Source organism: Somniosus microcephalus, chromosome 4 (genome assembly GCF_052327205.1).
Source record: "Somniosus microcephalus isolate GS21.2 chromosome 4, FLI_Smic_1.0, whole genome shotgun sequence".
Lineage (NCBI taxonomy): Eukaryota > Metazoa > Chordata > Chondrichthyes > Squaliformes > Somniosidae > Somniosus > Somniosus microcephalus.
This window is the reverse complement of record NC_140990.1, coordinates 53,390,504-53,413,960: the sequence shown is the minus strand read 5'-3', so window position 1 is coordinate 53,413,960 and position 23,457 is coordinate 53,390,504. Positions and strand designations below refer to the sequence as shown.

Genomic DNA, 23,457 nt, shown 5'->3' with positions numbered 1-23,457 from the left:
GACCCGGGCCGCTCACACCCCGAGCTCGGGGAGCGGGTTCATGAACCCCGGGGGGACGCGGGCCGCTCACACCCCGAGCTCAGGGAGCGGGTTCATGAACCCCGGGGGGACCCGGGCCGCTCACACCCCGAGCTCGGGGAGCGGGTTCATGAACCCCGGGGGGACGCGGGCCGCTCACACCCTGAGCTCAGGGAGTGGGTTCGTGAACCCCGGGGGGGATGCCGTCCGCTCACACCCCGAGTCCGGCCCCAGGCCCCATTATTAAAACACTCAACATTATCCGCTTCACAAACACCCGGGGTGGGCCTCAGGCTCCGAACAAGAGCCTCCAGGCCAGGCGTTTGCCCCGAGCGGGGCGGTAGCTGCGGGGCTTTCACCCGGGGTAACGGCTGCCATCTTGAGAGGCTCAGGGGGGCAGCAGGGCGCAGGAACCAGGAGGAGAGAATCTTGTCAATTTCTATCCTGGACTCTCAGTGATGGCTTTTGTAAACTCCTTTTACAGGCTGTGAGAAGGGCAGCATTTACACATCGCAAACTCAAACCAAACATCACATCAAGATCTGACAGAGTCACTCCATTCATCAGGACCTGAATATCATCGGCCTCTGAATGTGGAAAGAGGAATGTTTGTTCTATCTGTGGGCAAAGATTTCAAACATCAGTGTGACTGGAAAAGCACCGAGACGCACACACCCGAGTGAGAGTGTTCCAGTTCACTGACTGTGGAAAGAGCTTTAACCAGTTACACAGCCTGAAAAAACATCGCACCATTCACAGCGGGGAGAAACCGCACATGTGTTCTGTGTGTGGATGAGGCTTCAACTGACCGTCCAACCTGGAGAGACACAAGGACACCCGCACCACGGAGAAACCGTGGAAATGTGGGGACTGTGGGAAGGGATTCAGTTCCCCATCACAGCTAGAAGCTCATCGACGCAGTCACACCGGAGAGAGGCCGTTCACCTGCTCCGTGTGTGGGATGGGATTCACTCTGTCGTCCAGCCTCCAATTACACCACCGAGTTCACACTGATGAGAGACCTTTTAAATGCTCTGACTGTGGGAACTGCTTTAAACTCTCTGCAGATCTAATTAAACATCAGCTTGTTCACACAGACGAGAGACCGTTCAGTTGCACTCACTGCGAGAAGAGCTTCAGGCAATCATCTCACCTTATTCAACACCAGCGAGTTCACACTGGGGAGAGACCCTTTACCTGCTCCGTGTGTGGGAAGGGATTCACTTCTGCATCCAATCTCCAGACACACCAGCGAGTTCACACTGGGGAGAGGCTATTCACCTGCTCCGTGTGTGGGAAGGGATTTATTCAGTCATCCAACCTGCTGAGACACCAGCGAGTTCACACTGGGGAGAGACCATTCGCCTGCTCCGTGTGTGGGAGGGGATTCAGTCGAACATCTCACCTACTGAGACACCAGCAAGTCCACAAGTGACTGCAGGGGGTTCGATTCTGCCATTAATCACATCCTTTGTTTGTGCTGATGTTAATAACCCCTTTAACTGGGCTGGAGTTTAGGTTTCTGGATATCTGTCAAGCCAGTTTTGGTGTAAACACTCACTGTTGTGTTCTTTATTTCTGTAAGACAAGAGGAGACTAATTGATGTCCTGTTACCGACTGTTCCATTTTTGGGCCTTTCCTCCTTTCTAATTATAGTTTATTTCAGTTCTCATACTTTCAGTTACTCTCATGGACAACTCCCAGCTCCCCATACCTTCCAAAGTGCCTCTCCTAGCCTTGGTATCCAGGGAAAGTCTCAGTAACACGGCCGGAATCACGAAACATAAAACCCAGTCTGTTAATCACTTTCAGCAACTGGACTTAGCGTGTGCCCCACAGCATAGAATCGTAGAAAGTTACAGCACGGAAGGAGGCCATTTCGGCCCATCATGTCCGCGCCGGCCAACAAAGTGCTATCCAGCCTAATCCCACTTCCCAGCTCTTGGTCCGTAGCCCTGCAGGTCAGAGCATCCCAAGTGCACATCCAAGTACTTTTTAAATGTGGTTAGGGTTCCTGCCTCTACCACCCTTTCAGGCAGTGAGTTTCAGACCCCCACAACCCTCTGGGTGAAGAAATTTCCTCTCAAATCCCCTCTAAATCTTCCACCAATTACTTTAAATCTGTGCCCCCTGGTTTTTGACCCCTCTGCTAAGGGAAATAGGTCCTTTCTATCCACTCTATCTAGGCCCCTCATAATTTTATACACCTCAATAGGTCTCCCCTCAGCCTCCTCTTCCAATGAAAACAGACCCAGCCTATCCAGTCTTTCCTCATAGCGAAGATTTTCTACTCCCAGCAACATCCTTGTAAATCTCCTCTGTACCCTCTCTAGTGCAATCACATCTTTCCTGTAATGTGACCAGAACTGCATGCAGTACTCTAGCTGAGGCCTAACTAGTGTTTTATACAGTTGAAGCATAACCCCCCTGCTCTTGTATTCTATGCCACAGCTAATAAAGGCAAGCATTCTATATGCCTTCTTAACCACCTTATCTACCTGGCCTGCTTCCTTCAGGGATCTGTGGACATACACTCCAAGGTCCCTTTGTTCCTCTACACTACTCAGTGTCCTACCATTTAATGTGTATTCCCTTTACATAAGAACATAAGAACATAGGAAATAGGAGCAGGAGTAGGCCAATCGGCCCCTCGAGCCTGCTCCGCCATTCAATGAGATCATGGCTGATCTGATGGTAACCGCCAATCCACTATCACAGAACCATCTCCTGAATCTAACAGAATTAGACACACGAAATAGGAGCAGGATCAGGCTACACGGCCCCTGGGCCCACTCCGCTACCCACAGGACCATGACCGATCCGAACCTAGACTCATGTCCAAACTCCTGCCCGCTCCCCATAACCCTTAATTCCCTTTACTTCTAGGAAACTGTCTATTTCTGTTTTAAATTTATGTAATGATGTAGCTTCTACAGCTTTTTGGGGCAGCATATTCCATGGACCTACCACCCTCTGAGTGAAGTAGTTCCTCCTCATCTCAGTTTTGAAAGAGCAGCCCCTTATTCTAAGACTATGCCCCCTAGTTCTAGTTTCACCCATCATCGGGAACATCCTCCCCGCATCCACCCGATCCAACCCCTTCACAATCTTAGATGTTTCAATAAGATCGCCTCTCATTCTTCTGAACTCCAATGAGTAGAGTCCCAATCTACTCAACCTCTCCTCATATGTCCATCCCCGGGATTAACCGAGTGAACCTTCTTTGTACTGACTTGAGAGCAAGTATGTCCTTTCTTAAGTATGGACACCAAAACTGTATGCAGTATTCCAGGTGCGGTCTCACTAATACCTTGTACAACTGAAGCAATACCTCCCTATTTTTATATTCTATCCCCCTAGCAATGAAAGCCAACATTCCATTGGCCTTCTTAATCACTTGCTGCACCTGCATACTAACCTTTTGAGTTTCGTGCACCAGGACCCCCAGATCCCTTTGTACTTCAGTACTTTCCAGTTTCTTGCCAGTAAGATAATAACTTGCTCTACGATTTTTCCTGCCAAAGTGCATAACCTCACACTTTCCAGTATTGTATTCCATCTGCCAAATCTCTGCCCACTTACTTAGCCTGTCTATGTCCCCTTGCAGGTTTTTTATGTCCTCCTCACTCACTATTTTCCCTCCCATCTTAGTATCATCTGCAAACTTTGATATGTTACACTTGGTCCCCTCCTCCAAATCGTTAATATAGATTGTAAAGAGTTGGGGACCCAGCACTGACCCCTGCGGAACACCACTAGTTACTGATTGCCAGTCTGAGAATGAACCATTTATCCCAACTCTCTGCCTTCTGTTAGATAGCCAATCCTCTATCCATGCCAGAATATTACCCCCAATCCCGTGATTTTTTATCTTAAGCAATAATCTTTTGTGTGGCACCTTGTCAAATGCCTTTTGGAAGTCTAAATAGACTACGTCCACTGGTTCCCCTTTATCCACCCTATATGTTACTTCCTCAAAGAACTCCAGCAAATTTGTCAAACACGACTTCCCCTTCATAAAACCATGCTGACTTTGTCCTATTAAATTATGATTATCCAAATGTCCTGTTACTGTCTCCTTAATAATGGACTCCAAAATTTTACCTACCACAGATGTTAGGCTAACCGGTCTATAGTTTCCAGCCTTCTGTCTACTGCCCTTTTTAAATAAGGGTGTTACATTAGCAGTTTTCCAGTCTGCCGGGACCTTTGCTGAGTCCAGGGAGTTTTGGAAAATTATTACCAATGCATCCACAATCCCTACCGCCACTTCCCTCAAGACCCTAGGATGTAAGCCATCAGGTCCAGGTGATTTATCCGCCTTGAGTCCCATTATTTTACCGAGTACCACTTCCTTAGTGATTTTGATCGTGTTTAGCTCCTCCCCCCCCCCCCCCCTTTAGCCCCCTGTTTGTCCAGTGTTGGGATATTCTTAGTGTCTTCTACTGTAAAGACTGATATAAAATATTCATTCAGTGTTTTTGCCATCTCCATATTTCCCACCATTAATTTCCCGGTCTCATCCTCTAAGGGACCAACATTTACTTTAGCCACCCTTTTTCTTTTTATATAACTATAAAAACTCTTACTATCTGTTTTTATATTTTTTGCTAATTTACTTTCATAATCTATCTTCCCTTTCTTAATCTTTTTGTTATTTTTTGCTGTCTTTTAAAGTTTTCCCAATCCTCTATCCTCCCACTAGATTTGGCTACCTTATATGCCTTGTATTTCCTTGTTAGCCCTCCCCAAATGTATTACCTCACACTTCTCCGGATTGAATTCCATTTGCTACTGTTCTGCCCACCTGACCAATTTATTGATATCTTCCTGCAGTCTACAGCTTCCTTCTTCAGTATCAACCACACAGCCGATTTTAGTATCATCTGCAAACTTCTTAATCATACCCCCTATATTCAAGTCTAGATCATTGATATATACCACAAAAAGCAAGGGACCTAGTACTGAGCCCTACAGAACCACACTGGAAACAGCCTTACAGTCACAAAAACCCCCCATCAACCATTACCCTCTGCTTCTTTCTCACCTTCAATGTGTGTATTGAGCACACATCAAAAAATGAAAGAAAAAGGACATGTCCAGTGACACTGGCATTGTCAATAGTGGTTTGTAACCTCAATCACTATCTCCTAACGCCAAACCACTAACCACGAATTCTAACCCATATCATATCCACTAACCTCTAACCCTAACTCCTAGTCCTAACCACTAACCCATAACCACCACCTCAAACCCCGAAGTGTAACACCAGCCCCGAACCCCAAGACCCCGACCACGAACCCTAAACCATTCAGTGTCATTGTGATGTCACCGGTGATGCAGGTCGGCCATGTTGTCAATAGTCATTGTGATGTCACCGGTGATGCAGGTCGGCCGTGTTGTCAGTAGTCATTGTGATGTCACCGATGATGCAGGTCGGCCATGTTGTCAATAGTCATTGTGATGTCACCAATGATGCAGGTCGGCCGTGTTGTCAATAGTCATTGTGATGTCTCCGATGATGCAGGTCGGTCGTGTTGTCAATATTCTGAACTGCGGGAAAAGGTCACCAAAGAAACCTTGAAAAGAGCCGCAGGGAGTGACTTTATTTGAAGAGTAAAGGTTACAGAGTAAAGCACGCAGATTGTCATGGGAAGGAAGGGCTCCTCTTTTCCCCTCTTCTTGCAGTTTACCACCTCACTGTGGAGGCCCAGAGATAATGCTTACAAGGTGTGTGCAGCAGAGAGTGTTGTGTGCTTGTGGTTTATCTAATAATCACTGAGGCAGCCAGTTGTGGTTGTAAGCAGATCAGGTGGCAACAAGAGCAGGTCAGAGGCTGGGTATTCTGCGGCGAGTGTCTCACCTCCTGACTCCCCAAAGCCTTTCCACCATCTACAAGGTGCAAGTCAGGAGTGTGATGGAATAGTCTCCACTTGCCTGGGTGAGTGCAGTTCCAACAATACTCGAAGCTCGATACCATCCAGGACAAAGCAGCCCACTTGATCGGCACCCCATCCACCACCAAGATGCACTGCAGCAACTCGCCAAGGTTTCTTCGGCAGCATAGGAACAGGAGAAGGCCATTGAGCCCCTCGAGCCTGTTCCACCATTCAATGAGATCATGGCTGATCAGTGACCTAACTCCATATACCCGCCTTTGACCCATATCCCTAAAAACCTTTGGTTAACCTCCCAAACCCATGACCTCGCCAAAGCTTCTTCAGCAGCACCTCCCAAACCCATGACCTCTACCACCTGGAAGGACGAGGGCAGCAGGCGCATGGAAACACCACCACTTCCAAGTTCCCCTCCAAGTCACACACCATCCTTATTTGGAAATATAATCGCCGATCCTTCATCGTCACTGGGTCAAAATCCTGGAACTCCCTCCCTAACAGCACTGTGGGAGGACCTTCACCACACGGACTGCAGCGGTTCAAGAAGGCGGCTCACCACCACCTTCTCAAGGGCAGTTAGGGAGGGGCAATAATTGCAATAAATACCAGCCTTGCCAGCGACGCCCACATCGCAGACAAAAAGGAGTCCAGGAAGTACAGGTGCATTCCTGACCAGAATGGTAGGTGGCTCAGTCTCGGGCCCAGTCTGACTTTGTGTCCTTTCTGTTCGGACTCGTCCTTCTCATATTCAACACATATTCCAGGATATGATAGAAATGTTTAAAATGATGAAAGGTGGGATGGGGTAGATAGAATCAGGCTGTTTCCAGTGGTTGAGAGATCAAGACAAGGAGCCATTGATACAAGATTAAATGTAAGATTTAGAATAATGATCAAGAGAACCTTCTTCACACAGAGAGTTGTGAGGCTGTGGAATTCACTTCCAGGGTCAGTGGTTGGGTAACAAGGTTCTGTGGTGACAAGTGATCCTCATGTTTTTATCCAGGACAGGCCTCAGCCCAGTCACTTGCTCCAAATGTTGATGCAGTGGTTCAAGCTGAGAGGTGCCAGGGATCGGGAGCTGCAGCAGCTGTAAATAAAATCTAACTGTAAATAATCACTGATATAGTTTATCTTCATTTATTCCTATTTTAATAACTTTTGCTGAATGTGGCCCACAACAAGTGCCAGGATATCGGATCAGACCCACCATAGAAAATGAGTTTGACACCCGAGGTCGACAATGTCAACCGGATTCCCCTCATCCACCAACCTAACAACTTCTTCACAAAACTCCAGCTAGTTTGTAGACGTGACCTTGTTTTCTGGAAGCCGTGTTGAGTCTCTCTAACGGCCCCTTCCCTTTCCCCGGTGATCATAAACAGCATCTCTCAGGATCCCTTCAAGCATCTTCCCTGTGATCAAGGTCACACTGATGGGCCTGTAGTTCCCCGGCTCTGATCTGCCCCCGATTTGGAAAATGGGAGCGAGGTGAGCTGCCTTCCAATCTCAGGGAACAATCCCTGACTCTATGGAGCTGTTGATGATACAGGCAAGGGGCTCACAGAGCACCGTCCCATCTCTTTAAACACCCGTGAGTGGATATCATCTGGACCTGGAGCGCCATCTAATTTCAGATCTCCTATTTTATCCAAGATGACAATCCTTTTCTATTTTAATATTGATGATGTTATTGTCGACAGCACATCCCACAGCTGGAATCTGAGCATCATCCACAGGAGCGTAGACTGATGTGAAATAGTCATTCAACAGCTCTGTCACAGCCTGGGAATCTGTTTCAATCTGTCCTGGACTGTCTTTCAGTGACCTTAAACCATCTTTAATGGTCTTCTGACTCCTGACGTAGCTGGAAAAGCTTTTACTATTATTACCACAATTGTGCAGCATTTTCTTTTCCAAAGATCTCTGAGCTTCTCCAATGGCTGCTTTTGTCTTCCTTAATTGTGGGTTATATTTGTCCCTATTCTCCTATAAACTGAATTCATCTTGTTCCAAACTGGGTTCAATGTAAGACAGTTCGGGGAGTCAGACATCATTCACCCCGAGACCTACACTGACTGGTAAAACCCCAGACGGTTCCTCAGTAAGGATTTCTCTGGTTCCTCACCATATATTTGTCAGGATACTGAAGCCCAGCTTTCTTACTGTCCGCTCCTGGAGGCCCCACTCCCTGAGCCTACAACCTTCAGCAGGGTCAGTGGTCGAGTTCCACAACGGGAGTGATCCCAGAGTAACTGTTGGGATCGCACCCCCGTGGATGTTCCAGGTTGTGTATTTTTAGTTATCCTGGTGTCTAACACACACATCAATAAAACCGGGAATTCCTGGAAACACGCTGCAGGTCCTGCTTTATCTGGAGATCAAATGTCTGTTGTATAATTGTACCAGCAGTTAACAGGCTCCTGTGAGCTCCTCCCTCTGCTATTTTAATGCAGACTTTAACCAATTTATTTTAAACGGGTTTATTTTAAATGGGTTGTAGACTCAGGACTGTCACACAAACATATGGGGCCAGAAATTTGGGTCCCCACGGGTGAGTACGCGCTGTGTACTCATGCGTAGGGCCAACGAAAGTGCCGGTTTTTGCTCCGTTCCCTTGAAGGAAGGGATTCACAGGTCAAACGTGTGCGCCGGAGAGGCAGCGCATATGCCTGGAACTTCCGATTTTTTTACAGGTTTCTCCGTGCGGGTAAGTCCCTAGCAACTGCGCATGAAAAAAGCAGTCGCAAGGCCTGCTTTTTACAAGGTAAGAGGTTATTTAAGTAAAATTAAAACATTTTTTCCACAGGTTTATCATTTTTAAATACTTTAAAGAAACGTAAGTTTATTTTTAGCCCTGTTAAAAACTTTAATTAATTTTTTTCAAAAATTTAAATTTTTGTTTATAATAGTTAATTTATGTAATTTATAGTTATTTTAAAAATGTGATTTAAAAAAAAAATTATTTGAAGTTTTACTTAGGTTTTGGGGCCGCTACTTTTGGGGTCTTCCTGTCAAATCTATGAATAGAGATTCCCTGCTCCGATTGGCTCCCCATGGCCCACGTGATCCCAGGGGATGCTGCGAACTAACTTCACCGCTGGGATACACAAGCACTGCGCGCCAACAGCTGGAGGAGGCCCAGGATCGGAATCCCACGCGGCCCCACAGCACAACGGCAGGCGCACTATGTAAGTGCAGGTCGGAGGCTTGTGCCTGCGGGATGCCTCCGACCCGAATTTCTGACCCGTTAAATCTACATAGAATAATTACCACAGTCATTTTTAGACAGGAATCTTAACCCTGCCATTTCACTTTCAGTCAGGAACAGATCACAGTTTGACACCAATCTCTGATTTGACAGCACGTTTCCAGCATTCACTGTTGTTCTTCCCGACTCTAAACACAGTTGTAAAGGAGCCTTCTGCTCCGTGCCTAGGAGCTCTGAACCATGGAAGAGAGCGGCTGGGACACGTTTCTTACAGGCCTCGAGATTAACCCGCATGGGGAGCTTGCTGTCAGTGAAGAGAGATGAGAAATCCATAACAACGTGTTTAAAACAAAGCAAATTTTTTTGACAAATATCCAGAATATTAAACTCCAGCCCAGTTACAGGGATCATTAACATCAGCAGTAACAAACCCCAACTGTCAGAATGAATATGGTTCAGTCCTAGATGTGATTAACAGCAGCAATAACAGCAGAATCCAACCCCTGCAGTCACTTGTGAAGTCTCTGGTGTCACAGCAGGTTGGATAACTGAGTGAATCCCTTCCCACACACGGAGCAGGTGAATGGCCTCTCCCCAGTGTGAATACGTTGGTGTCTCAGCAGATCATTTCTGCTTTTAAAGCTCTTCTCACAGTCAGAACATTGAAAAGGTCTCTTACTGGTGTGAACAAATTGGTGTGAAGTGAGGTGTGATGACTGAGTGAATCCCTTCCCACACACGGAGCAGGTGAACGGTCTCTCTCCAGTGTGAGTGCGCTGGTGTACAGTAAGGTCAGATGATCGACTGAACCCCGTCCCGCAGTGAGAGCAACTGAACGGTCTCTCCCCAGTGTGAACACGTTGGTGGCATGTCAGTTCCCCGGAACTTTTATAGCACTTCCCGCAGTCCGAGCATTTAAAAGGTCTCTCATCAGAGTGAACTCGTTGGTGATTCAGTAGATTGCATGAATGAGTGAATCTCTTCCCACACTCGGAGCAGGTGAATGGCCTCTCCCCAGTGTGAACTCGCTGGTGTGCCAGCAGGTTCGATGAATTAGTGAATCTCTTCCCACACACAGAGCATGAGACTGGCCTCTCCCCAGTGTGAACTCGCTGGTGTGTCAGCAGGTTGGATGTATTAGTGAATCCCTTCCCACACTCAAAACAGGTGAACGGTCTCTCCCCAGTGTGAGTGCGTTGGTGTCTCAACAGATCCTTTGTGCTTTTAAGGCTCAGCTCACACTTAGAACATTTAAAAGGCCTTTTATCAGAGTTAACAAGTTGGTGTTTCAGCAGAGTGGAGGAGAGGCTGAATCCCTTCCCACACACAGAGCAGGTGAACGGCCTCTCCCCAGTGTGAACTCACCGGTGTGTCAGCAGGTTGGATGAGTGAGTGAATCCCTTCCCACACTCGGAGCAGGTGAATGGTCTCTCCCCAGTGTGACTGCGTCGATGATTTTCCAGCTCAGACGTGCAACTGAATCCCTTCCCACAGTCCCCACATTTCCACGGTTTCTCCACGGGTGTCCTTGTGTCTCTCGAGGTTGGACGATCAGTTGAAGCCTCGTCCATACACAGAACACATGTACGGTTTCTCCCCGCTGTGAATGGTGCGATCTTTTTTCAGGCTGTGTAACTGGTTAAAGCTCTTTCCACAGTCAGTGCACTAGAACAATCTCACTCGGGTGTGTGTGTCTCGGTGCTTTTCCAGTCACACTGATGTCTGAAATCCTTTATGAAAATGGTGAGAAACCCGCTGTGTGCAGAGTGAGCATAAAATCAATGAGTCAATGATTGTCTCTCCTGGTCACTGGGACCCTGAAGCCCCACCCACTCACTGTTCCTGGCCAAGATGGTCGCTCATGCGCCGTGATCCCGCCCTGTCCAAGATGGCGGCCAGTGAAGCCACTGACCCGGGCGGCCGGGCCTGTCACCGCAGGACAAATCCGGGGCCTGTGGGTTCTTATTTGGGGCCTGAGGCCTACACCGGGTGTTAATGAAGCTTCCCAGCCCACCCGCGGGTCCAATTCCTCCCCGAGCCCACAATCTCCTACCGCCTCCCGGAACCGTGTCTTCCGTTTCAGACTATCGCCAACACTCGCACTGCACATGCTCAGAGCACACCGGTCCTGCGCCTGCGCACTGGGCTCCTGTGGTCATTGATAGGGCACATTCTGCCGCGCGGGGGATTCTGTGTAAACACCCCACTATTGATGGCTGAGAACAAAATGTTTTTGTCATTTCATTGAGATTGGGCCGGAGGGGCAAGAAACAAAATGAATCAATAAATTATACAGAAACCTGAGTGTCCAGGTCCTCAGCCACCGTGAAAAGTAAGCTGGCCGCCATTATTCCTTTACTAACTCCTACCTCTGGCCCGCCCAGTCTGGTTTAGAATCATAATGGCACAGAAGGAGGCCATTCGGCCCATGGAATCCGTGCTGGCTCTCTGGAGAGCAATCCAGTCAGTCCCATTCCCCGCTCTATCCCCGTAGCCCTGCAAATGCATTTCCCTCAAGTGCCTATCCAGTCTCCCCTTGAAAACATCGAGTGTCTCCGCTTCCACCACTTCCGTCGGCAGCGAGTTCCAGATCATCACCACTCGCTGCGTAAAAAAGTTTTTCCTCACATCCCCCCTGTATCTCTTGCCCAAAACCTTAAATCTGTGTCCCTTAGTCCTTGTAACATCAATTAGTGGGAACAGCCTTTACCCGTCTAGCCTATCCAAACCCATCATAATCTTGTACATCTCTTTCAAATCACCCCTCAACCTCCTTTGCTCTATTGAAAACAAATCCAGCTTCTCCAACCTGTCCTTGTAGCTAAGATCCCCATCCCCGGAACCATTCTGGTAAATCTCCTCTGCACCCTCTCAAGGGCCTTCACATCCTTCCTAAAGTGTGGTGACCAGAACTGGACGCAATACTCCAGTTGTAGCCTAACCAGCACTTTATAAAGATTCAGCATAACTTCTCTACTTTTGTACTCAATACCTCTATTTATGAAGCCCAAGATCCCATATGTTTTGCTAACCACTCTCTCAATATGTCCTGCCACCTTCAGGGACCTATGCACATTAACTCCCAGGTCCCTCTGTCCCTACACACACTTTAAAACTGTGCCATTAAGTGTATATTGTCTTTCCCTGTTCCTTCTGACAAAATGCATCACCTCACACTTCTCTGTATTAAATTCCATCTGCCACTTGTCTGCCCAGTCTGCTAGCCTTTCTATGTCCTGTTGCAGTCGATTGGTATCATCTTCACTGTTTGCCACACCCCTAAGTTTGGTAACATCGGCAAATTTAGAAATTCTACTCTGTATTCCAATATCCAGGTAATTTATTTTTATCAAAAAAAAGCTGTGGCCCCAGCACTGACCCTTGGGGAACACCACTGTCTACCATCCTCCAGTCTGAAAAACAGCCATTTACCACAACTCGCTGTTTTCTGTCCTTAAGCCAATTCTTTATCCAAGCTGCCACTGACCCACCTATTCCATGAGCCTCAATTTTATTAACCAGCCTTCTATGTGATACTTTGTCAAACTGCTTCTGAAAATCCATGCAGACAGCATCCATTGCATTCCCTTCATCAATCCTCTCTGTTACTTCATCAAAAAATTCAATTAGATTAGTCAAACACAATCTGCCTTTCACAAATTCGTATTGGCTCTCCTTAATTAGCTTAAACCTTTCCAAGTGCCCGTTAATTTTTTCCTTGATTATTGTTTCTAAAACTTTACCCACCACTGATGTTAAACGGATTGGCCTGTAGTTACTAGGATTGTCCTTACACCCTTTCTTGAACAATGGTGTCACATTTGACACTTTCCAATCCTCAGACACCTCCCCTGCATCTAGGGAAGATTGGAAAATTATGGCAAGCCCTTCTGCTATCTCCTCCCCCAATTCCCTTTGCAACCTAGGATGCAAGCCATCTGGACCAGGCAACTTTGGCTTTTGATAAGGTTCCACATGGCAGACTGGTCACAAAGTTAAAAGCCCATGGGATCCAGGGCAAAGTGTCAAGTTGGATTCAAAACTGGCTCAGTGACAGGAAGCAATGGGTAATGGTTGATGGGTGTTTGTGTGACTGGAAGGCTGTTTCCAGTGGGGTTCCGCAGGGCTCAGTACTGGATCCCTTGTTTTTTGTGGTATATATCAACAATCTTGACTTGAAGAAAGGGCGTATGATTAAGAAGTTTGCAGATGATACTAAAATCAGCTGTGAGGTTGATACTGAAGAATTAAGCTGTAGACTGCAGGAAGATATCAATAAATTGGTCAGGTGGGCAGAACAGTGGCAAATGGAATTCAATCCGGAGAAGTGTGAGGTAATGCATTTGGGGAGGGCTAACAAGAATTCACATTAAATGGTAGGACACTGAGTAGTGTAGAGGAACAAAGGGACCTTGGAGTGCATGTCCACAGATCCCTGAAGGTATCAGGCCAGGTAGATAAGGTGGTTAAGAAGGCATTCGGAATGCTTGCCTTTATTAGCCGTGGCATAGAATACAAGAGCAGGGGATGTTATGCTTCAACTGTATAAAACACTAGTTAGGCCTCAGCTAGAGTACTGCGTGCAGTTCTGGTCACCACATTACAGGAAAGATGTGATTGCACTAGAGAGGGTGCAGAGGAGATTTACAAGGATGTTGCTGGGAGTAGAGAATCTTAGCTATGAGGAAAGACTGGATAGGCTGGGTCTATTTTCATTGGAACAGAGGAGGCTGAGGGGAGACCTTATTGAGATGTATAAAATTATGAGGGGCATAGATAAAGTGGATAGAAAGGACCTATTTCCCTTAGCAGAGGGGTCAAAAACCAGGGGGCACAGATTTAAAGTCATTGGGGAAGGTTTAGAAGGGATTTGAGGGGAAATGTCTTCACCCAGAGGGCGGTGGGGGTCTGGAACTCACTGCCTGAAAGGGTGGTAGAGGCAGGAACCCTAACCACATTTAAAAAGTACTTGGATGTGCACTTGGGATGCTCTAACCTGCAGGGCTACGGACCAAGAGCTGGGAAGTGGGATTAGGCTGGATAGCTCTTTGTTGGCCGGCGCGGACACGATGGGCCGAAATGGCCTCCTTCCGTGCTGTAACTTTCTATGATTCTATGACTCTACCTTGTCCACTCTAAGCATACCCAGCCTTCTTAGTACATCCTGTCTATTAATTTTCACCCTTTCCATTGCCTCTACCTTTTCCACTTCTACTGATATTTTGTCAGCATCCACCTCCTTAGTAAACACCGATACAATGTACTCATTGAGTATTCTAGCCTTGCCCTGTGCCTCCAAGCATATCTCACCTTCTTTGTCTCTAATAGGCCCCACCCTGCCTCTTACTACCCGCTTACTGTTTACATGCCGGTAGAAGATTTTTGGGTTCCTTTTTATGTTAACCGCCATTCTACTCTCATATTCTCTTTGCCAATCTGATTTTCATATTCACATCCCCTCTCAACTTATTGTATTTGGTCTGGTCTTCCCTTGAAGAATTCACCTGACATGCATCATACACCCTCTTTTTTGGTTTCATCATCTTCTCTATCTCCCTCATCATCCAAGAAGCCCTTGCTTCGGTTCTTATCTTTGGGTTAAATGTTGTTCTCATCGAGGTGATGGATGTCAGTGCCGAAGAATCGGGTGTTCTGAGCACCGATTGTCTGCCTTAAACACTCCCAGGGCAGGTACAACACAGGTTAGATACAGAGTAAAGCTCCCACTTCACTGACCCATCAAACACTTCCAGGGCAGGTACAACACAGGTTAGATACAGAGTAAAGCTCCCTCTACACTGTCCCATCAAACACAACCAGGGCAGGTACTGCACAGGATAGATACAGAGTAAAGCTCCCTCTACACTGTCTCATCAAGCAATCCCAGAGCAGGTACAGCACGGGTTAGATACAGAGTAATTTCCCTCTGCACTGTCGCATCAAACACTCCCAGGGCAGGTACAGCATGGGTTAGATACAGAGTAAAGCTCCCTCTACACTGTCCCATCAAACACTCCCAGGGCAGGTAAAGCACGGGTTAGATACAGAGTAAAGCTCCCCCTACACAGACCCATCAAACACTCCCAGGGCAGGTACAGCTTGGGTTAGATACAGAGTAAAGCTCCCTCTACACTGCCCCATCAAATACCCCCAGGGCAGGTACAGCACGGGTTAGATACAGAGTAAAGCTTCCTCTACACTGTCCCATCAAACACTCCCAGGGCAGGTTCAGCATGGGTTAGATACAGAGTAAAGCTCCCTCTACATTGTCCCATCAAACACTCCCAGGGCAGGTACAGCATGGGTTAGATACAGAGTAAAGCTTCCTCTACACTGCCCCATCAAACACTCCCAGGGCAGGTACAGCATGGGTTAGATACAGAGTAAATCCCCCTACACAGACCCATCAAACACTCACAGGGCAGGTACAGCACGGGTTAGATACAGAGTAAATCCCCCTCTACACTGTCCCATCAAACACTCACAGGGCAGGTACAGCACGGGTTAGATACAGAGTAAAGCTCCCTCTACACTGTCCCATCAAACACTCCCAGGGCAGGTACAGCACGGGTTAGATACAGAATAAAGCTCCCTCTACACTGTCCCATCAAACACTCACAGGGCAGGTACAGCACGGGTTAGATACAGAGTAAAGCTCCCTCTACACTGTCCCATCAAACACTCCCAGGGCAGGTACAGCACGGGTTAGATAGAGTGTAAAGCTCCCTCTACATTGTCCCATCAAACACTCCCAGGGCAGGTACAGCTTGGGTTAGATACAGAATAAAGCTCCCTCTACACTGTCCCATCAAACACTCACAGGGCAGGTACAGCACGGGTTAGATACAGAGTAAAGCTCCCTCTACACTGTCCCATCAAACACTCACAGGGCAGGTACAGCACGGGTTAGATACAGAGTAAAGCTCCCTCTACACTGTCCCATCAAACACTCCCAGGGCAGGTACAGCTTGGGTTAGATACAGAATAAAGCTCCCTCTACACTGTCCCATCAAACACTCCCAGGGCAGCTACATGGACATGATATCGATCCCTCTCCTGGATACCAAGGCCAGGAGAGGCACTTTGGATGATATGGGGAGCTGGGACTTGTCCATGAGAGTAACTGAAGGTATGAGAACTGAAATAATCCAGAGTAATGATCGGGTGTTAGTCGTGTCTCAGTGGGAGCTCTCTCTCTCTCTCTCTCTCTGTGTCTCAGTGGGAGCACTCTCTCTCTCTCTCCCTCTCTCCCTCTCTCCCTCTCTCTCTCTCTCTCTCGCTCTCTCACTCTCTGTGTCTCAGTGGGAGCACTCTCTCCCTCTCTCTCTCTCTCTCTCTCTGTGTCTCCGTGGAAGCACTCTCTCTCTCTCTCGCTCTCTCTCTGTGTCTCCGTGGAAGCACTCTCTCTCTCTCTCTCTCTGTGTCTCAGTGGGAGCACTCTCTCTCTCTCTTGTCTCTGAGTCAGTAAGTTGTGGGATCTGGTCCACCTCCAGAGACTTGCGCAATGCAGTACTGAGGGAGTGCGGCACTGAAAGAGGTGCTGTCTTCGGACGAGATGTTCAAGCGAGGCCCCATCTGCCCTCTCAAGTGGACGTAAAAGATCCCATGATGTTATTTTGAAGAGCAGGGGAGTTCTCCCTGGAGTCCTGGCCAACATTTCTCCCTGAACCAACATCACTAAAACAGATCATCTGGTCATTATCACAGTGCTGTCTGTGGGACCTTGCTGTGCGCAAATTGGCTGCTGCATTTCCTATGTTACAACAGTGACTGCTCTTCAAAAGTACTTCATTGTCTGTAAAGTGCTTTGGGATCTCCTGAAGTTGTGAAAGGTGCTGTATGAATACAAGTCTTTCTTTAACAAAGGAGAAAAGGCCCAAAAATGGATTTCAGGCATAGAGTATTTCAGGAGTAGAAGATTTCAGGAGTAGAGGATTTCAGGATTAGAGGATTTCAGGAGTAGAGGATTTCAGGAGTAGTGGATTTCAGGAGTAGCAGATTTCAGGAGTAGAAGATTTCAAGAGTAGAAGAGTTCAGGAGTAGAAAATTTCGGGAGTAGAAGATTTCGGGAGTCGAGGATTTCAGGAGTAGAAGATTTCAGGAATAGAAGATTTCAGGAGTAGAGGATTTCAGGAGTAGAGGATTCAGGAGTGAAGGATTTCAGGAGCAGAGGATCTCAGAAGTAGAGGATTTCAGGAATAGAAGATTTCAGGAGTAGAAGATTTCAGGAATAGAAGATTTCAGGAGTAGAGGATTTCAGGATTAGAGGATTTCAGGAGTAGAGGATTTCAGGAGTAGAGGATTTCAGGAGTAGAGGATTTCAGGAGTAGAAGATTTCAGGAGTAGAGGATTTCAGGAGTAGAGGATTTCAGGAGTAGAGGATTTCAGGAGTAGAGGATTTCAGGAGTAGAGGATTTCAGGAGTAGAGGATTTCAGGAGTAGAAGATTTCAGGAGTAGAAGATTTCAGGAGTAGAGGATTTCAGGAGTAGAAGATTTCAGGAGTAGAAGATGTCAGGAGTAGAGGATTTCAGGAGTAGAGGATTTCAGGAGTAGAGGATTTCAGGAGTAGAAGATTTCAGGAGCAGAAGATTTCTGGAGCAGAAGATTTCGGGAGCAGAAGATTTCGGGAGCAGAAGATTTCAGGAGTAGAAGATTTCAGGAGTAGAGGATTTCAGGAGTAGAAAAAATTCAGGAGTAGAAGATTTCAGGAGTAGAAGATTTCAGGAGTAGAGGATTTCAGGAGTAGAGGATTTCAGGAGTAGAGGATTTCAGGAGTAGAGGATTTCAGGAGTCGAAGATTTCAGGAGTAGAGGATTTCAGGAGTAGAGGATCTCAGGAGTAGAGGATTTCAGGAGTAGAAGATTTCAGGAGTAGAGGATTTCAGGAGTAGAAGATTTCAGGAGTAGAGGATTTCAGGAGTAGAAGATTTCAGGAGTAGAAGATTTCAGGAGTGGAGGATTTCAGGAGTAGAAGATTTCAGGACTAGAAGATTTCAGGAGTAGAGGATTTCAGGAGTAGAGGATATCAGGAGTAGAAGATTTCAGGAGCAGAGGATTTCAGGAGTAGAAGATTTCAGGAGTAGAGGATTTCAGGAGTAGAAGATTTCAGGACTAGAAGATTTCAGGAGTAGAGGATTTCAGGAGTAGAGGATTTCAGGAGTAGAAGATTTCAGGAGTAGAAGATTTCAGGAGTAGAGGATTTCAGGAGTGAAGGATTTCAGGAGCAGAGGATTTCAGGAGTAGAGGATTTCAGGAGTAGAAGATTTCAGGAGTAGAAGATTTCAGGAGTAGAAGATTTCAGGAGTAGAGGATTTCAGGAGTAGAGGATTTCAGGAGTAGAGGATTTCAGGAGTAGAGGATTTCAGGAGTAGAGGATTTCAGGAGTAGAGGATTTCAGGAGTAGAAGATTTCAGGAGAAGACGATTTCAGGAGTAGAAGATTTCAGGAGTAGAAGATTTCAGGAGTAGAAGATTTCAGGAGTAGAAGATTTCAGGAGTAGAAGATTTCAGGAGTAGAAGATTTCAGGAGTAGAGGATTTCAGGAGTAGAAGACTTAAGGAGTAGAAGATTTCAGGACTAGAAGATTTCAGGCGTAGAAGATTTCAGGAGTAGAAGATTTCAGGAGTAGAGGATTTCAGGAGTAGAGGATTTCAGGAGTAGAAGATTTCAGGAGTAGACGATTTCAGGAGTAGAAGATTTCAGGAGTAGAAGATTTCAGGAGTAGAAGATTTCAGGAGTAGAAGATTTCAGGAGTAGAAGATTTCAGGAGTAGAAGATTTCAGGAGCAGAGGATTTCAGGAGTAGAAGATTTCGGGAGTAGAAGATTTCAGGAGTAGAGGATTTCAGGAGTAGAGGATTTCAGGAGCAGAGGATTTCAGGGGTAGAAGATTGCAGGAGTAGAAAATTTCTGGAGTAGAGGATTTCAGGAGTAGAAGATTTCAGGAATAGAAGATTTCAGGAGTAGAGGATTTCAGGAGTAGAAGATTTCAGGAGCAGAAGATTTCAGGAGTAGAGGATTTCAGGAGTAGAGGATTTCAGGAGCAGAAGATTTCAGGAGCAGAAGATTTCAGGAGTAGAGGATTTCAGGAGTAGAGGATTTCAGGAGTAGAGGATTTCAGGAGTAGAGGATTTCAGGAGTAGAGGATTTCAGGAGTAGAGGATTTCAGGAGTAGAAGATTTCAGGAGTAGAAGATTTCAGGAGTAGAGGATTTCAGGAATAGAAGATTTCAGGAGTAGAAGATTTCAGGAGTAGAGGATTTCAGGAGTAGAAGATTTCAGGAGTAGATGATTTCAGGAGTAGAGGATTTCAGGAGTAGAATATTTCAGGAGTAGAGGATTTCAGGAGTAGAAGATTTCAGGAGTAGAAGATTTCAGGAGTAGAGGATTTCAGGAGTAGAAGATTTCAGGAGTAGAGGATTTCAGGAGTAGAAGATTTCAGGAGTAGAGGATTTCAGGAGTAGAAGATTTCAGGAGTAGAGGATTTCAGGAGTAGAAGATTTCAGGAGTAGAGGATTTCAGGAGTAGAGGATTTCAGGAGTAGAGGATTTCAGGAGTAGAGGATTTCAGGAGTAGAAGATTTCAGGAGCAGAAGATACCTGGAGCAGAAGATTTCGGGAGCAGAAGATTTCGGGAGTAGAAGATTTCAGGAGTAGAAGATTTCAGGAGTAGAGGATTTCAGGAGTAGAAGATTTCAGGAGTAGAGGATTTCAGGAGTAGAGGATCTCAGGAGTAGAGGATTTCAGGAGTAGAAGATTTCAGGAGTAGAGGATTTCAGGAGTAGAAGATTTCAGGAGTAGAGGATTTCAGGAGTAGAAGATTTCAGGAGTAGAAGATTTCAGGAGTGGAGGATTTCAGGAGTAGAAGATTTCAGGACTAGAAGATTTCAGGAGTAGAGGATTTCAGGAGTAGAGGATATCAGGAGTAGAAGATTTCAGGAGCAGAGGATTTCAGGAGTAGAAGATTTCAGGAGTAGAGGATTTCAGGAGTAGAAGATTTCAGGACTAGAAGATTTCAGGAGTAGAGGATTTCAGGAGTAGAGGATTTCAGGAGTAGAAGATTTCAGGAGTAGAAGATTTCAGGAGTAGAGGATTTCAGGAGTGAAGGATTTCAGGAGCAGAGGATTTCAGGAGTAGAGGATTTCAGGAGTAGAAGATTTCAGGAGTAGAAGATTTCAGGAGTAGAAGATTTCAGGAGTAGAGGATTTCAGGAGTAGAGGATTTCAGGAGTAGAGGATTTCAGGAGTAGAGGATTTCAGGAGTAGAGGATTTCAGGAGTAGAGGATTTCAGGAGTAGAAGATTTCAGGAGAAGACGATTTCAGGAGTAGAAGATTTCAGGAGTAGAAGATTTCAGGAGTAGAAGATTTCAGGAGTAGAAGATTTCAGGAGTAGAAGATTTCAGGAGTAGAAGATTTCAGGAGTAGAGGATTTCAGGAGTAGAAGACTTAAGGAGTAGAAGATTTCAGGACTAGAAGATTTCAGGCGTAGAAGATTTCAGGAGTAGAAGATTTCAGGAGTAGAGGATTTCAGGAGTAGAGGATTTCAGGAGTAGAAGATTTCAGGAGTAGACGATTTCAGGAGTAGAAGATTTCAGGAGTAGAAGATTTCAGGAGTAGAAGATTTCAGGAGTAGAAGATTTCAGGAGTAGAAGATTTCAGGAGTAGAAGATTTCAGGAGCAGAGGATTTCAGGAGTAGAAGATTTCGGGAGTAGAAGATTTCAGGAGTAGAGGATTTCAGGAGTAGAGGATTTCAGGAGCAGAGGATTTCAGGGGTAGAAGATTGCAGGAGTAGAAAATTTCTGGAGTAGAGGATTTCAGGAGTAGAAGATTTCAGGAATAGAAGATTTCAGGAGTAGAGGATTTCAGGAGTAGAAGATTTCAGGAGCAGAAGATTTCAGGAGTAGAGGATTTCAGGAGTAGAGGATTTCAGGAGCAGAAGATTTCAGGAGCAGAAGATTTCAGGAGTAGAGGATTTCAGGAGTAGAGGATTTCAGGAGTAGAGGATTTCAGGAGTAGAGGATTTCAGGAGTAGAGGATTTCAGGAGTAGAGGATTTCAGGAGTAGAAGATTTCAGGAGTAGAAGATTTCAGGAGTAGAGGATTTCAGGAATAGAAGATTTCAGGAGTAGAAGATTTCAGGAGTAGAGGATTTCAGGAGTAGAAGATTTCAGGAGTAGATGATTTCAGGAGTAGAGGATTTCAGGAGTAGAATATTTCAGGAGTAGAGGATTTCAGGAGTAGAAGATTTCAGGAGTAGAAGATTTCAGGAGTAGAGGATTTCAGGAGTAGAAGATTTCAGGAGTAGAGGATTTCAGGAGTAGAAGATTTCAGGAGTAGAGGATTTCAGGAGTAGAAGATTTCAGGAGTAGAGGATTTCAGGAGTAGAAGATTTCAGGAGTAGAGGATTTCAGGAGTAGAGGATTTCAGGAGTAGAGGATTTCAGGAGTAGAGGATTTCAGGAGTAGAAGATTTCAGGAGCAGAAGATACCTGGAGCAGAAGATTTCGGGAGCAGAAGATTTCGGGAGTAGAAGATTTCAGGAGTAGAAGATTTCAGGAGTAGAGGATTTCAGGAGTAGAAGATTTCAGGAGCAGAAGATTTCAGGAGTAGAAGATTTCAGGAGTAGAGGATTTCAGGAGTAGAGGATTTCAGGAGTAGAGGATTTCAGGAGTAGAGGATTTCAGGAGTCGAAGATTTCAGGAGTAGAGGATTTCAGGAGTAGAGGATTTCAGGAGTAGAGGATTTCAGGAGTAGAAGATTTCAGGAGTAGAGGATTTCAGGAGTAGAAGATTTCAGGATTAGAGGATTTCAGGAGTAGAAGATTTCAGGAGTAGAAGATTTCAGGAGTGGAGGATTTCAGGAGTAGAAGATTTCAGGACTAGAAGATTTCAGGAGTAGAGGATTTCAGGAGTAGAGGATTTCAGGAGTAGAAGATTTCAGGAGTAGAGGATTTCAGGAGTAGAAGATTTCAGGAGTAGAGGATTTCAGGAGTAGAAGATTTCAGGACTAGAAGATTTCAGGAGTAGAGGATTTCAGGAGTAGAGGATTTCAGGAGTAGAAGATTTCAGGAGTAGAAGATTTCAGGAGTAGAGGGTTTCAGGAGTGAAGGATTTCAGGAGCAGAGGATTTCAGGAGTAGAGGATTTCAGGAGTAGAAGATTTCAGGAGTAGAAGATTTCAGGAGTAGAAGATTTCAGGAGTAGAGGATTTCAGGAGTAGAGGATTTCAGGAGTAGAGGATTTCAGGAGTAGAGGATTTCAGGAGTAGAGGATTTCAGGAGTAGAAGATTTCAGGAGAAGACGATTTCAGGAGTAGAAGATTTCAGGAGTAGAAGATTTCAGGAGTAGAAGATTTCAGGAGTAGAAGATTTCAGGAGTAGAAGATTTCAGGAGTAGAGGATTTCAGGAGTAGAAGACTTCAGGAGTAGAAGATTTCAGGACTAGAAGATTTCAGGAGTAGAAGATTTCAGGAGTAGAAGATTTCAGGAGTAGATGATTTCAGGAGTAGAGGATTTCAGGAGTAGAAGATTTCAGGAGTAGACGATTTCAGGAGTAGAAGATTTCAGGAGTAGAAGATTTCAGGAGTAGAAGATTTCAGGAGTAGAAGATTTCAGGAGTAGAAGATTTCAGGAGTAGAAGATTTCAGGAGTAGAGGATTTCAGGAGTAGAAGATTTCAGGAGTAGAGGATTTCAGGAGTAGAGGATTCAGGAGTAGAGGATTTCAGGAGTAGAGGATTTCAGGGGTAGAAGATTTCAGGAGTAGAAAATTTCTGGAGTAGAGGATTTCAGGAGTAGAAGATTTCAGGAATAGAAGATTTCAGGAGTAGAGGATTTCAGGAGTAGAGGATTTCAGGAGTAGAAGATTTCAGGAGTAGAAGATTTCAGGAGTAGAGGATTTCAGGAGTAGAAGGTTTCAGGAGTAGAAGATTTCAGGAGTAGAGGATTTCAGGAGTAGAAGATTTCAGGAGTAGAGGATTTCAGGAGTAGAAGATTTCAGGAGTAGAGGATTTCAGGAGTAGAGGATTTCAGGAGTAGAGGATTTCAGGAGTAGAGGATTTCAGGAGTAGAGGATTTCAGGAGTAGACGATTTCAGGAGCAGAGGATTTCAGGAGCAGAGGATTTCAGGAGTAGAGGATTTCAGGAGTAGAGGATTTCAGGAGTAGAGGATTTCAGGAGTAGAGGATTTCAGGAGCAGAGGATTTCAGGAGCAGAGGATTTCAGGAGCAGAAGATTTCAGGAGTAGAGGATTGCAGGAGTAGATGATTTCAGGAGTAGAGGATTTCAGGAGTAGAGGATTTCAGGAGTAGAAGATTTCAGGAGTAGAGGATTTCAGGAGTAG

General features: G+C 45.8%; 2 pseudogenes; one reads left to right on the top strand and one right to left on the bottom strand.

Moving 5' to 3' along the window:
* The first annotated feature begins 671 nt into the window (after positions 1-671).
* LOC147118889 (uncharacterized) overlaps positions 672-23,457 on the top strand; it is a 121,230-nt pseudogene continuing 98,444 nt past the window's right edge.
* LOC147118890 (uncharacterized) lies at positions 9,637-11,734 on the bottom strand (annotated as a pseudogene).